We start from the raw sequence: 14,871 nt of genomic DNA on the forward strand, positions 1-14,871 counted from the left end.
TGCAGCAGTTGTCCTTTTTAAACCTGCCTCAAATAGGCGTTGTTTTGGTGTAAACCCTGGGGCTTGTGTACAGGTCCCTTGCACCAATTTTAGAAAAGGTGATGGACAGAGTTTCTGAATGATGCAGAATACTCCTACCCAGTCAAGAGATCAGAGCTTGATCCATCACCGTTTTTTAGCTCACTGCACCATCCTAGCTCAGAACCTGGCTATATGCAAATTAGTCTGTTCCTGTCCCAGTGCATGTTTGGAACAGGGCAAACCAAACTACCAAGCCAATTCTTATACTGGGAAGGAGACAAGCTTCCGGGGACCGGTTTCTGCCAGTGCGTCACTTTTAATATGGGAAAAAGTGACGTACCTATGGTGCAAGGGGCTTGTGAATAAGCCCCCCGTCTACTATTGGTAGCAGATAGGGTTTTGTGTCAAAAACCATAGGTGGTTGCATGTGGGCACCCATGTACCATCCATGGAAGCCCCCTTGAAGTAAACTAACTCAGAACAGTGCAAAGGGCTGCTTTACATTACTTTCAGGCGACTTTCCAGTGCAAAACACGTTTTTGCTGGAAAGTAAATTCAAAATAAACATTTTGCCCCACTTAGTGTCACTTTTGTGAGACAAACCTGGCGCAAGATGTTTGTAAATCTGCCACTCGGGCTCCTTTTACCCTGGCTGGGCACCCATGTATTGACTGCCCTTCGTTCCAGTCATAGACATCGCTCAAGGGCTGACCTATGACGATGCTATCACATTCCTATGTGGTGGTGGTGGGGGCATTTTCCTTGGTGGTCTCACAATGGTCCTATGGTCTCTCACTGTTCAACCTGTATGGATAGAATTGAAACTGTCAATCATGGTGGAAGGGGACCTGACAACATTGTTGCCTGCTTCTGTTCCACCATTAATGTTTAAAGATTGAGACTGCTTCTTCTAAGAAGAGTAACAGGGAGCACACAGAGGAAGAAGAAGCCTGACTCGAAAAAGGTAGCATAAATAAATTCAGTCTTTATAAAGGGCGAACAGCTACCCAAAGGCATCCCAATGCTGCGGGCCATCGGGAAGATTAAACAAGCTATTGCCCAGAGTCACATGGTGCTGGGCTGGCCTGACCTGCTGCCGGTGATCGAACCGTGAGCCCCAGATTCCAGCATCAGTGGCCCTGGCCGCGGCGCCACACCTCTTCCCTGTAGAAGACATAAACGCCACGGTCAGCATGGCCCGACTGGGAACCCAAAGCAGTCCTGGCAATTTTCTGGTCCAGCCCCTGGGGAAGCACTGTCTGGCCCCGGGAGACTGGAAATGCTTTCTTAATGCTTTTGTTACTGTGAGGAGATATTGCATCACTGCTGCAAAACCGTCCCCCACCCTTCCAGCCTGCCGGGGAAAAGCCTGATACCCTGTACGGCCAGTCCGGCCTTGATGGTCAATAGACGAGATAAGAGACATCCTATGAGAGTGAGTGATAAAACCTTTAGACGTATGAATGGGGCCAAGGCAGCAGCAGAGCTGGGGATGCATATCCTCATTCAGTATTATACTCAAATTCCACTCACCACCTATAAACAAAAGGGCCCATAATGGGTGCTGGTGAGCATTTGGCAGACGGTGTAAGAGGTTGTTCTTAATCACTGATTTTCAAAGGCCACAAACCAAAGGACTAACAAGTAAGCAGGTTACTACGCCAGAATTTAGATTGCCATCTCAAAGCACAGTTTAAGACAATGCAGCTTCGTTGAAATATCTCCACTTTAGAATTGCATGAGTGAGACTTCAAGGTAACATTTAAGGGGCATATTAGCAAGAAGAGGCGATAATTATCGCTAACCCAGGTTAGTGGCATTTTTTTTATTGCCGTCTATCGCTGGATTTCATCGCCGAGAGCGCGTTATTAGCAACGCTTATCTCTAAGGCGATAAAAAATCCAGTGATATCGGCGAAAACAAGAAATAGCGTGAGAATACCAGCGCTAAATTAACAGCGCTAATGAAAAGCTTGCTCATAGGCAAGTGTGTACTTAACCTAACAATCCACCCCCCTTGACAAGATGGCTAAGTCAAGTTTTCATCAGGCGTTAAAATCAAGCGATAATCTCGGTTAGTGAGACTTTTTTATCGCTTTGCGGGCATTAATAATAGGGGGAAGTTGTGTTTGCGACTGTTTCCCTTTACTTTTAGTGAGGAACGCCTACTTTGCATGTCATTAGCAATAAATATGGCTGACATGCAAAGCGGCAAACAACCATGCGCTATTTCCAGTAAACTGTCGCTAACAGCTGTTAGCGACAGCTTGCTAATAGGGCGATAAAAATATTGCCGCATTACCGGCAAAAAGTACAGCTAAAGCGGCGATACAACCCATGCTAATATGCCCCTAAATTCTTCGTTTTGGGAGAGAAACTTACAGTTCACACGAAATTAAACAGTGACAAAAAATGTGGTTTATTAAATCAGACATTCCACCGTACCCACTGAACGACATGAACAATAATTTCCCAATATCAAAGGCAGATGGTTCATGCAGATTGCAAATTGCATCCAATATATTATTCAGAAAAATGTCAGTGTTGGAAGTCTGAAAAGTAAATAGATTTTCAGAGGGCCAGTTCACAAGTCTGTAAGACAAATAGGTATCTCATGTAGTACACAAACTATGGGGCTTATTAGGATAGCGGATTTTCCGCATCCTCTGGGCCGGCGGAAGCCACCGCCGGTCCGGAGGATGCGCAAAAACCGCTGCGGACCCACCGAAGACCCACTGCCACATTAGGATGGCTGGTGGGTCCTGGTTTCAGTCTGCTGCTTTTCCGCCGCGGTTGGCTTACAACCGCGGCTGAAAAGCTCTAATATGGAGGCGTTATCTCTCAGACACCGCCAGCCACATTAGGATGGGTTTCAAAACATGCTTTTCCGCAGCGGGTTTTCTGCTGTGGAAAAGCATGTGGAACTTCACTGCAGGGGCCCGTTGCGGGGCCTTTGGGTGAAGGGGGGGGGGCGGTGCACATGGGGGGTACCTATGGTACCCCCTGCATTTGTATGCAGAAATCGGTAGGCACTGCACGGTGCCTGCCGCTTTCTGCATACAAATGCAATGTATGCATTTTTACCATTGCGGCGGGTGCAGCTTGAAGCTGCAACCGCCGCAATGGTAAAAATAGAGGATGTGACCTCCAGGGTGGCGGTCACATCCTAATTGCACAGGAGGGAACTCCGCAGACCATGCGGAGGTTCCCTCCTACTCTGGGGTCGTGGACGGATACAAGTCCGTCCGCGATCCGAATGGGCCCCTATGTTTCCGATTGTGAGAAAGTAGCAACTTTTTCATAATTCACATATATGAAAGTGTGAGTGTATATATTGTTTAAAGCTCCCACACATCTGAATGGTACACAACTGACTTATTCTAATTTGAGAACCCTACTCTTGGGAGAGGAATGTCCCCTTCATGATATATAGGCATGTTCCCCCATCCTGAGTACCTAACTAGATGTATATCTGGTTCCACTGCCTTTTAGCTATGTTCGAGCTATAGAAATACCACATGCATCTATACATACATCCTGACTTTTGTTTTGACTCTGGTGTCACACTAATCTAGCATGTGCACAGAGGCTGAGGATTGTCCCCTGACAATGTGAGGTCCTGGACCAGTCCTGTGATCTCACGAGGGGCACCAAGCGCTGTTCACAGCAGATAATGTTTTTAAAAGAATCAATAATGTGACAAGACACTTTTACTAGTGTCACAGAGAGTGAAGCTGACTGGCCCACTTGTGTAAAGTATTGATATTATGTGTATGGCCAGACCCTTCCACTAGCATCTCTTGTATGTGTCAAGTATATGTGCATGGGTTTTGTGAGCAACACATGTGGTCACGAACATGGTGTTTAAGTGAACCTAAGCAATGGAGGCCTTTGGGATCCATTTTGGATTCCCCTGACCTGACACAGTACAAAATGGAAGGTGAGGACTGTGCTCCCAGTCAGTGAGTGGAAGTGTAGTGCCGGCATTCCTATAGCTGGAAATCCAACCACTGGTGTGAAGGTGATGGATATAGGGTAGCTTTAGAAATTCCTTGTGGCCCTTTCTTAGCAAGGGGCAAGAGTCTTCTCATTACTCTTCCTGAACACTGCCATTCAGTAGATGGTTGGGGTGAGAGGTGAGACTACACTCTGTTGTTAGAGGTGAGAACGTTTCTAGGTGAGGCCTGTCCTTTTGTCTGTCCCTCATTACTCCTTCAGTTGGCCTGATGACAGACAGGTGCAGACATCCTACACCTCTTTGTGCCTCTGTTGTGGGTGCTCCAGGCTAGAGACAGCATAAGTGCTATCCTGTGAAAAGCATCACTCTACACAAAGTATGTATCTGGAGATCAGCATGAGGAGGCATTCGAAATAACAGCAACCCAAACCAGTTATATAGTTTAAGGCAGCAAATCCACAGCCCAGGTCTAAACTTTGTTTATTAAAGTGGGACCCAAACCACCCCACTGTGTTTCAACTACAAATCTGTTATGACCGGGAAATGGAGTGCTCGGCAGAGTAGAAAGAGGTGTGGCGCAGAGGCCAGGGCGGCTGACTCCGGAGAGTAGGACTCGTGGTTCGATCCTCTGCTCCGGCGGCAGCTCACCAGCACCATGTGACTCTGGGCAATAGCTCGCTTGATCTCCAGCGCCTTGAGACCCTTAGGGGTGATTAGTTCGCACTTTACAAATACCAGGTTATTAGTACTCAAAGGAATGCTGTGGAACCAGCTATACTACACACTATACTCTCAAGTGCCTCATAAACAAACCTCAAGCTGGCCAATGCATATAACTCCCCTCGAGAACACATGTAAAGGAATCAGTAATGATCTGCAGGTAGCCACATCAAACACTAATCAAGAGATCCCACTTGCAACCAGACAGATACACAAATAATTACCACACACCTCTGATCATCCAACTCAAACAGAAACACATTGCAGTCTGTGATGGAATCTCAAACGCTAGGACACGAAGGGTCTCAGAAACAACAGGCCGGAATGATCATACTACTAGCAATGCAGTGTGAATCAAATCTCTGAGACATTACCTAACATAACCTGCAGGATTATTCTACTTTTCCTCACTTTCTGCACACTGAACATTGGTTCATTTGTGTGTAGCTTTCATACACTTGGTAAGAGCAGACAGTTCAAAGATGTTTGTGAAGATCCAAACTAATATTTTTTGTAGGTTTCACATGCCCTTAGCTACTGACTTGACACTCCCCCAGGATCAACACTTTAACACAACCATTCACACTTTTTAAGGTGCAAAGTACATTACACATGTGTACGTTAGGACTCCTTACAGGCACCTGTCTTACCTTTGAATGATAAAACCATTATGATCAGTCCTCAAGACATTCACAGTTCTTAAATACCTCATGGGAACAATGGTTATTGTAGAAGCTCATGTCTCAGCGACAAGCTAAACTGAAAACAGCCTCAAACTCTATGGTCTTTATTACGTATTGTGTGGGATTCTACTGTCCATTTCACAGAAAACAGGCGGTGTACTCTACCCCACTGTGGGTCCACGAAAGGGACAGGCGTCATTTGCAAATGGGTGAAACCCATGCTTATGAGTCTTGCATCTGTCCACAGAAGCACAGATCCCTTGTAAATGAGGCCCTTAATATGTGGATTTTGCCTGAATAACAGGATATGTCAAATGTGTACCACTTCTTGTGCAGGTTGCCCTGCAATGCTAAGTGAACCATCCAAACTGAGAATAGTAGTGCAAGCTTGATCCTGGTGTATTTGACTCCCTTTCCATTTTTTGTGTGAATTAGACCCATCAGTACATCCATATGTTGATTATAGTTTTTAGGTCGTGTGTAGGGTTACAGCGCATATGCTCCTCGCTTTGCGAGGCATGCAGTATTAGCATGGAAGCTTTGTGGAAGCTCTGCCCACTCTCCGCCCATCTTTGTCATTGGCTTAGGTCCTAAATGATGCCTTCTGATGGGGTTTAGGCTTGTTAGTCACTCCTCGTGACGGTAATTTGTATCCTTCAATGTTTACTGGCCCCTTACTTCAAACACTATTTTCTTATTGTGCCCACCCGGCAGTCCGTGACTTCTCGGCTTCCCCCGCACTCCCGTTTGTGCCTTCCGGTCCGCCCGCACTCCCGTTTCCAATGCAATAAGTCTTGCGTAAATGCGCGGCCTATTGCATTGCAAATGCTGGTTTCTTTTGGGTTCCATATTTGGGGCATGGACCATTCTGACCATATAAGAGTAAATTAAACATGGGTGCTGTAAATTGTTCCTCATCGTCTACAGTAATCACCATGATTGAGTCTGTATGGCACCAGCTAGGTATTTTAGCTCTCCACACGATGCACTACAGCTTTTTGCGCAACACCAGCTTGCATTGAAGCATGAATCCCAGAAACGCTTGGTTTAAACATACTATGTTAAAATACATTGCTCCTTAGCACACAATGTTTATCCTCGCTGAAGAGTACAGTCTCAAAAACCATTTGAAGCATTTCATGGGCGGTCGCTCTGGGCTTAAGAGGGGCGCTTATGGAAATATACATCATACTCAGTTAGGACTCAGACCTCGAAGCTGCATTACAAAGATTAAATGTGTTTATTCAGCTTATTTTCATTACATTTGCATTAGTTTGAGTACAAGCATTTGGTTTGCAATAAATATCAAATCAAATCATGCCATTTTTTTCAATCTCATAATTTCTTTCTTTATTTTATACCTAATAAAATGTTGTTGTTTTTTGATATATATAATCCACTTGAAGAGCCATTTTTCTGTATTTCCATTCCAGTACACTGAACCTCTTCCATGTAATTGCACCACCGCATTTTCAGTCCCATTTACCACTAGGGGCCTCATTATGATTAGCCCTTTACCTCCCACAAAGTCCCCCGACCAGATTTAGTAACAACTTTGATACTGTTTACTCTGGGGGAAGTGGGTAGTTGTGAAGTGGTAGGGGCGTGGTTAACGGGGAATACAAAATGGACCCTGAAGGGTCCTATTAAATGAAGGTTTACTGCAGGACCACAGGACAGCTGCCTGCTCCTCTGGGGGAGCCAACAGGATCCACCAAGCGGAAGGATTCCCCTTTGTGAATCAGTTACCACTCCAACTTGAGCGTCTGTAAGTCACCCATGCTTTGCAAATGCAATTGTGGTCACCAATAACTGATACATTCCTTCTAAATCAGAAACAGGTGGGGACGACCCTTTCACACCCTCTCCTATTTGCAATTCAGAAAGGATCACATAGTTGGATAGAATTTTTTAGACTCATAAAAGAGCTTTTGTACTGTAAGAAAAGTGCTTTTGTGATTATAAACCCTGTGATTTGGTGAATTGCAGGTTTTGAGACCACAAAAAAGCTTTGTATATCTGCCCGCATCCCCTACAGAGCAGCAGGCTAGGTAGCACAGCGGTCAGAAGGAGAGGCTGGTTCAGTTCCACAGCGCATCTTTCACCTGGGACCCAAGGACGGTTGTATGACAGAGGCAAGCATGGCTAAACCGCACGTGCCTCAACAACACAGTCCCAACAACGAATGTATCTTAACAACGCATTCCTTTAGCACGCATGCCTTTACCAGGCAATTTCATTGTAAAGGCATGATTGCTAAAGAAATGCGTGGTTAAGAAGCATTCACCCTAAAACTGCCCCCAGCCCTGAAAACTGTCCCTCCCCCCTCAGTCTTAAATGATGCCCCACATCTTAAAAACGACCCCAACCCCAGGTTCTTCGCACTGAGTCCTAAAACTGCCCCAACCTGGAAAACTGTCCTTTACCCCCCGCCCTGAACCCTAAATCTCAGCACCCAAGTCCTAAAATACTACCCTGACCCCAGCCCCCCTTAGCCCCAATTCTCGTCCCCAGCCCTATAAACTTCCCCAGCCCTCCACCCTGAGCACTAAAAACTTACCCCATCCCTAAAAGCGACCCCGTCCCCCGCGGCCTGAGCCCTTGTTCACAGCCCCAGCCATAAAAACGACCCTGACCCCACAAGCCCTAAAACCAGGCCTCAAACTATCCCCCCACCACCCCAAAACCTGGCTGCAGCCCCACTTACCAGGCTGTGTCTCAGAGCTCCCTCTCCCTGCCATCCACACATCTAGACCGCGCACTGCCTGAACCACGCATATGCGTGGTTAAGGAAAGCGTGGTTCTGCTTGCGGGGAAACGGCATGTGTGGCGCAGGCCACGCGTAGTAAAGGCCACTTCCCCCGGGATACACCTGGGGAGCCGTGCTCCACGCAGAGCTGTAGAGGGTTTCTTCCCTGTAGAACCATACTCCCCCGGTCCCTTGTGGCCTTGCCTGTACAATAACACTCTTTCCTACTCATGAAATCTTACATCCCTTAGGGGTAAGTAAACTCTTTTGCAGGTCAGCTGCAGCCAATGGTCAGCCACTCACCAAGCATCGCTTAAAGCTGGAGCAATGCACCATCTGCTACCCGCTGAAAGAGGAAGAGAGATAAGGGGAATGACACCAATAAAAACAGAACCAAAGTACTGATCAGAAATGGTCCCACGATGAAATCACTGAGCGTGAGAGCAGTATCTTCCGATCACTGCAAAAAATGATGCCCCCTTCCTCTCTCCCACTCTCTTTGCTCTCTTTTTCTTTCCCTGTCTCACTTCCGCTCTTCCTCCCTCACTACTGATCTCTCTCTCTTTCTCGCTTTCTCTTTCGTTCTTTCTCCCTGTTTCCTTCCTGCTTTCTTTCGCCCTCTAGCTTTCTTCCTCACTTTCTATCACTCCCTCTTTCTTTCCCATTCATGTCTCTCCTCTTTTTTTCCCTCCGTTTTTTCGTTTGATCCGTTTCTTTCTCGCGATCTCTTTTGTTCTTTCTCGTCATCTGCCTAGCTCTGTATTGATCTCTCTTCCGTTTTGTTTCTTCCTTGTGCTTTCTTCCTCGCCTTCCCTTATTCTCTGCTTCTTTTCCTCTTTCCTGGTCTCTCTCAGTCTTTTTCTATTTTTCTTGCTTCCTATTTTTTCTCCATCTCCCCACGTAGCCTTTGTTTTTCTCTCTCACCTTTTGAGATGAATGCATCTTTCACCTGCGGGGTGGGTGAGGGGGGAGGGGGGTGTGGGGTCCTGGGTTTATGTCAGTGAACGGATAACATATTTTACAGTCTTCTAAATAATTATCACAGAGAATGCAGTTCTGCTTTCTTGAAACTAAGGGGCAGATTTACAAGCCCCTTGCGCCACTTTTACGTCACTTTTAACATAGGAAAAGTGACGCAAAAGTGGCGCAAGGGGCTTGTAAATCTGCCCCTAAATCTTTTAATCCCTTTTTATAATCACACAAAGACCAACCACCTATGTTGACAACAGTGTGAAACGCTTCCCAGGACAACTTCCGCTTTCCACGCCCGGCGTCAATGAGGCGCGTGACCACCTAACAAGCACGCATCCGTCGCACGTGCTGCGTCCTCGTGAACCCTTGTGGGAGTTCAAACAAAGCTTGGCGGAACAAAGCCCAGCTGTAAATGTTGTAATCGAGTTCTTTTTTCAGGCCACGGTGCTTGCAAGAATTGCACAAGCAGGCATTTGCTGTGGGGACAAGTGTTTAAAAGAGTAGCGTTGTCTCATATTCGTACAGTGCGGTCTTCGCACATCAAATGACTTGCACTGCTCAGGGTTACTGGCTACTGATGCATCTAGTTCTGGCCAGGGCTGTCCAATATTGGTCCAAAAAGCCGAATCCAGGCCAGCCTTTCAGGTTAGCCGCTGACGATCCAAATCAGGGTTCTCCAAAGTCGGTTCTGGAGGGCTGGATCCATGCCAGATTTTTTTTAGCATTTCCACATTTAGCAACATGTAGTTATCTTAAAAATATGGCATGGATCTGGCCTTCCAGGACCGACTCTGAAGAACCCTGATCTAAATGATCCACATACATTCATTATATGCGGACATCTTGACAAGCTGACATCAGTCCCTCTTTCTTGCACCGGCACTGGGCACCCATGAACTAGCAACCTTTACACTTTTAGGCAAATTGATTAACTTCGCTTCGCACAAAAAAAAGAGTTAAGATTAAGGGATTGTTTTTACCACTCATCTAGCAGTTAAATAAGTCTGCGTTAAAGACCTAGGACCCCATTTGGAGTTTGGTAGACATCGTACTCCACCACAAATGTGGCAGAATACCCTGACTGGCAAATCGACGGTCTGTCTGCTCTATTTAGGGTTGAGCAGACCTTCATATTTCGAAGGGCAGCTTCCAGTGGTGGAAACCTTAGACTGACAGCCAACAGACCCAATTGCGGACAGCAGTGTAAGTACCGCAGATCATCCGCCCAATTTAAGGCAGATGTTCTTATGTCATTTTTTCTTTTAGGGACCACCACGCAAAGGCTGTCAGTCCCGAACAGAAAGAAAATGACCCCACACCCGCGGTTTTGAAGATTGTTTTCAAAACAAAAATGGCTGCTGAGCGGCCGCATGAACTATGGTGGTTGCTCAGCCAACTTCTAGCGCCTTCAGAGGAGCCATCCTGACAGCAGCTCCACTGAAGACTTGTACATCTCTGCCATGCAAGCAGAGATCACTAAATGTCAGGCTGCATGTCCACCAGGACACTGGAGTTGAGCCGCCTTGGTCTATACGACTCTCTTAACTACAAACAGCGTTAAAATAAGTGCTTTTAGTAACACTCTCTTATAGGAGCATACACTTTAAATCTGTCAGCAACACCATCCTCTTGGATGGGTGTGAAAAACTAACACTATGTCTTTGATGACCTCAAACGTGCATGGCACCATGTTGGGTCAAACTCTATTATGCGCTTGTCTGGGTACCAAAAGACGACGATCTCCATAAAGGGAACAAGAAAACATATCAGGCTGTTATAGAAAGGGTCAGGAGTGCTCAGGACTACCAACTTTACCATTGCTACTAAACGGAGTGTGAATGCTAGTAAAGAGGTACACATGGGAATTGTTATGGGCTTAATGTGTTATATTGTTGCCCACTTTATAATGCTACTGTGTAGACATTACAGAGCCAGTTCATAGTATTAACCAGCTAAGAGGGAACCTCTGGCTTGCTTTCTGAAACAAATATAAGAACAGATGTTTAAGATATTGTCCTTACAAATCCCATGACTTCTCAGACTTTTTTTGAGAAGGTAACGTGTCCGCAGGTTATCACATCGACTAGTGTAAGCTCTCCTCCAAATGTTGGAACCTGCTTAGTAAAAACCCAGAGTGATCAGAGAGAATTTTTTGAGGTTATCGGAGGAAGATACCCCCATCCCCAAACAAACATCACAGATGTGATTCTAGCGATCACTGATAATGTCTAAAAGACATATTAAAGCTTCACTTAATCCACAAACCTCTGTGACAATGATTGACAAAGGGGATGTCATGTATGTACTCTCTGTTGTGGGGTTCTTCAACTGAAAGAGGGGTTATGGAGTCAAGTGAAGTTCTAACAAACAAGGTAGTGCACAAGCTAAGACAGGCACAACAATGATACCCGCTAATCACTAATAATGACGGACAAGCGGGTGGTTCCTTTTCAAAGGCAGAGAAATGGTGGCTAGAATATTTTTTATAGTTTATAATCAGCAGCCTGAAAATGTAACCACAAAATCATTGAGAAAAATCAACGAATGATCACGATGATACAATGACGAGTTGACGTAGGATGAGCCGATGTTCCCCTACAAGTGCACAAATTCCTCCTAGTATGAGACATCACAGACCCATACGTGTACTGTATACAGTGGACGTGACTCCGTGTGAATAGCAGTTATGACCCTGAACCCTTTAAGGCTCTTTGTAGGTTTTAACTAGCATCCACGAATGTTGAGCACCATCCCCACCTCTCTAGGTTTAAATAGACCCTCCCCACCTTCAATAGTCCCCCTACGGAATTGGTTGCCCTTGGAATATTATCTCATACTTGTCCTTCTTGGCTCATCTGATGAATGTCCATAAAGTTTATCCCCCCCATTCAAATAGGTTGTTATTAGAAAATATGAAAACAGAAATATTGCTGTAACCACATAATACTAAAACTTTGAAGGAACGTATATCATAGCCTCTAGAGAATGTATACATTATATATCAATATGTTACTGGTTGCCGTGGCATATCATGTCTTCTCTTAAACCAAGAAGTCAAATATAATAAGTCCTTTTCTGAAATAAAATGGAAGAATACAATGAAACATCTAAATACTCAGAGGGGTTTGGATAAACTCATTGCCGGAGAATACCATTATTTTGAGAAGTGCAAAGTTATAGCCGCGACAACATGACATGGAGTTAGTGTTGGTTAATAGAGTAACCAACGGAGAAAAGGAAACTATCTCATAGGAAATCGTGATAAGACAACATAAAAGAAAATCCACATAGAAGCTGGGTGAGCCTGATTGTGAAGTTTCAACAAGCCACTATTCAAGGTATTATGTGGTCTGTAAGAATTCTTCTTCAATATCTAGGAAAGGGGAGCCGCATATTGACCACACTAGCCTTAGTGGACTAATGCTTCCATTGTAGGGGCCTTTGTTCAACCTCATGGTCACAGGTTCAAATCCTGGTGGGTCTACTCAGCCTTTCATCCTTCTGAGGCCAATAAAATGAGTACCATTGAGGTGGGTAACAATAAATATCTGTTATTCAACGCCAAAATGCCCACGGGTGGACATGCGCTTTACAAACACACGTTATGTTAATTATTGGCGTTTGAAATGAATGAGCCATGATTAATCTCTGAGTGATGAATACATCTGAAATAAATGCCTGGAACAAGAAATGGTACAGGCAGCCCTGAGCACTGATTTGCCTCTTTCCCACCTCTGCAATGAAACCTGCAATGAAAACACAGATTCGCATCTCTGCATCATTTTTATTGCAAGTTGCAAGCGGTCTCCTGAAACACACTTCCCCTTTTAGAAACTAACCTACTTCCTTAAATGTCATTGTAATGAGGTTTCAGTATTTAAAGAAGATCAGTGATTTTGTAGTTTCCTCTTTTTTCTTCTGTTTAAGTTAGTCATGTGCTTGAGTTAGACGCAGAGCTTTGCTCTTTTTTCGCCCCTCTGTGTTTGACTACTTAAGTACATTTCTCCCCACCATGGCGGTCAATTGATCAAAATGCCTGGGGTCACTCACGCCCACGTTTGCACATGCACACACTCACATAAACCCACTCTCACTTGCAAGCATGCACACAACATTCAGTTAGAATCATTATGTACTTACCTAAGCTGCTACAAAGGGTCATATTCCAGCTAAACATACTATATTTGTATTACACTTATAGTAAACAATGTAATAAAATTCACCAATAGTGTAATAAAAAATTGACAGAAAACAATGAGAGGGAAACCCAACCAATCTGCCGCTGTCTTACAGGCACTGATTTTGCGACCTCTGAAGCCAGCAAAAGAAGTGTCAGGGGTCGCAAAAGGCAAGCCAGGGGTCACAGCTGCGACCCCTGGTCACCCCAAAATGAGAACCATGCTCACAACTGTTTGTTATTCGATAAGATCTTCAGCGGGGTGCAAAAAAAAAAAAAAGAAACCACATTTTCGTTTTACATTACTGTCTGTGACATATGCATTGACCTGTTCTTTTTTCTAGTTTTCGCTGATGTCAAACTTACCTCTGATTCACATAACATAAGTATTTGTAAAGTGCACGTTCACACAGAGGGTATTGGGCCTGAATAACAGATGTCCATTGTAACCCAACCCAATGGTACTCATTTTATCGACCTCAAATGGATGAAAGGCTGAGTGGACCCGCCAGGATTTGAACCTGTGACCATGAGGTCGAACACAGGCCCCTGAAATAGACGTATTAGTCCACTGAGCCAACAGACCCGACCATTAACAGTTAAACAAACTTACTTCTACTTGTTTCTTCCTATTTGACGAGTTTCAGAAAATCCTTCCTAATAGGCTAGGAAAACCATACTCCAAGCTCTCAGGGCCCAATTCACAGAACTAACTTAAGACAAAATCCTAAACTTACTACTTTTGGTATTCACAGAAGTTAGGATTTTGTCTTAAGTTTCTCTTAAGACAAACTTAAGACAGACTTAAGACAGACTTAAGTTAGGATTTTGTCTTAAGTCTGTCTTAAGTTTGTCTTAAGACAAAATCCTAACTTCTGTGAATACCAAAAGTAGTAAGTTTAGGATTTTGTCTTAAGTTAGTTCTGTGAATCGGGCCCTCACTTTGTCCAGGCTTCACCAGTGTAAGTCACTTTTTGCAGCCCTGTTGTCTCTATTTCTCTAGCCGGTTCCAGTGCTATTTCTTTGTCTTGATTTACTATTCTTTGACGCAGGGCACGCTGGACTAAAGTTGCTGTGCTGCATTTTAAAAGCAAGCGGAGACAGCAGAACAGCGCCACCTATACTAAAATATGGCGCATTTTTCTCTCCCGCAGAGTTGGCGCACCTTTGTCAGTCATGCACCAGTGCACACACACTTGCGCCATAGTGCAAAGGCATGTTCATTCTTTAAAGCATAGGTTTTCTACTTGAAGTTGTCCCTCCAGAACAAATCTATGCTTTAAGACTTTCCCCACTTTATATATGTGTGCTCTACAATGCAGCACACATGAGAACTTCCTTGAGGCAGCATAAGATTTCGGAACAAATCCCGGTCTACCAATGTTTGTAGATATGGATTTGCATCAAACCCGTAGGTGATTGCATGGGAACGCCCATGCACCACCCATTGGCGGTAGACGCAAATCAATGCAAAGCCGAGCATAGCACAACTTTGTGTTACTTTGGGATACTATCAAACGTAAATCTTAATTTGCATTGGATAGTTAATACCTCCCTAACACTTTACGCCGGATTTGTGTCACAAAAGTGAC

The 14,871-nt window shown here is 44.7% G+C and overlaps 1 protein-coding gene across 1 annotated transcript in view; it reads right to left on the reverse strand.

Annotated features, from left to right (window-relative positions):
* The window catches only part of LAMP3 (lysosome associated membrane protein 3), a 95,664-nt gene that overhangs the window by 20,109 nt on the left and 60,684 nt on the right, over positions 1 to 14,871 (reverse strand). The window lies entirely within an intron of this gene.

This window comes from Lissotriton vulgaris, unplaced genomic scaffold (assembly GCF_964263255.1).
Source record: "Lissotriton vulgaris unplaced genomic scaffold, aLisVul1.2 SCAFFOLD_959, whole genome shotgun sequence".
In the NCBI taxonomy this organism is placed as follows: Eukaryota; Metazoa; Chordata; class Amphibia; order Caudata; family Salamandridae; genus Lissotriton; species Lissotriton vulgaris.